We start from the raw sequence: 724 nt of genomic DNA on the forward strand, positions 1-724 counted from the left end.
TTTTTTCAAATCAAAATAGTGCAAAAGCACATGTCGAAAAAACACTTTATCGCGTTCCATTTTTCACAAAGCAAAAGAAATTGTTGTTTAGGAAAATAATTGTGTATGCTGACTGAATGTTATCGAGAAATGTCGAAATTAATCACAAACTACCTGTTTCGTTAGTAATGACTACTAGAACTGTTTGCATTGCCATCTAACATTTGCGGGCGGAAACTAAGTTAAGGTCCTAATATATATATATATATATATGTTTCAGTTTTGCTAAAAGCCAAAATAATGTTGGTGCAACCAGGCCTTAGTAAATACAAGAGTATATAAAACTTAAAACAGATAAAATTAAATACGTGAATTTACGTAAAATAAAGTACACAGTGTATAATTCGCAACTTTCTAATTATCTAAAGTGTGATTTAAATTGTTGATTATTATAGGCTGGAACAATGTTCTCCACATAGATTTCTAACCTTGGCAGATTCTCTCTTCTATCCACTATCTGCATAACATGTTCTACATCATCATCACTTTCTGACGATGAAAAATCAATAATTTCCCGCAAAATTGCAACAATTCCATTTTTAATTATAACTTGTTGCAACGGATCAATATTTTCGCAATTCATATTAACCCTTTAACGGGGACGAGTGTCGGCATATAGCCGCCCAAGCCGTTTTACCGTTCCGGACGCGTGTCGGCATATAGCCGCCCAAATTAGTTCGTAGCT

At 33.8% G+C, this 724-nt stretch overlaps 1 protein-coding gene across 3 annotated transcripts in view; it reads right to left on the reverse strand.

Annotated features, from left to right (window-relative positions):
- The window catches only part of LOC116851690 (putative nuclease HARBI1), a 3,940-nt gene that overhangs the window by 2,676 nt on the left and 540 nt on the right, over positions 1–724 (reverse strand). The gene's annotated exons all lie outside the window — the stretch shown is intronic.

Source organism: Odontomachus brunneus, unplaced genomic scaffold, assembly GCF_010583005.1.
Source record: "Odontomachus brunneus isolate Ranch 3 - 2012 unplaced genomic scaffold, Obru_v1 Obru_scaffold_187, whole genome shotgun sequence".
In the NCBI taxonomy this organism is placed as follows: domain Eukaryota; kingdom Metazoa; phylum Arthropoda; class Insecta; order Hymenoptera; family Formicidae; genus Odontomachus; species Odontomachus brunneus.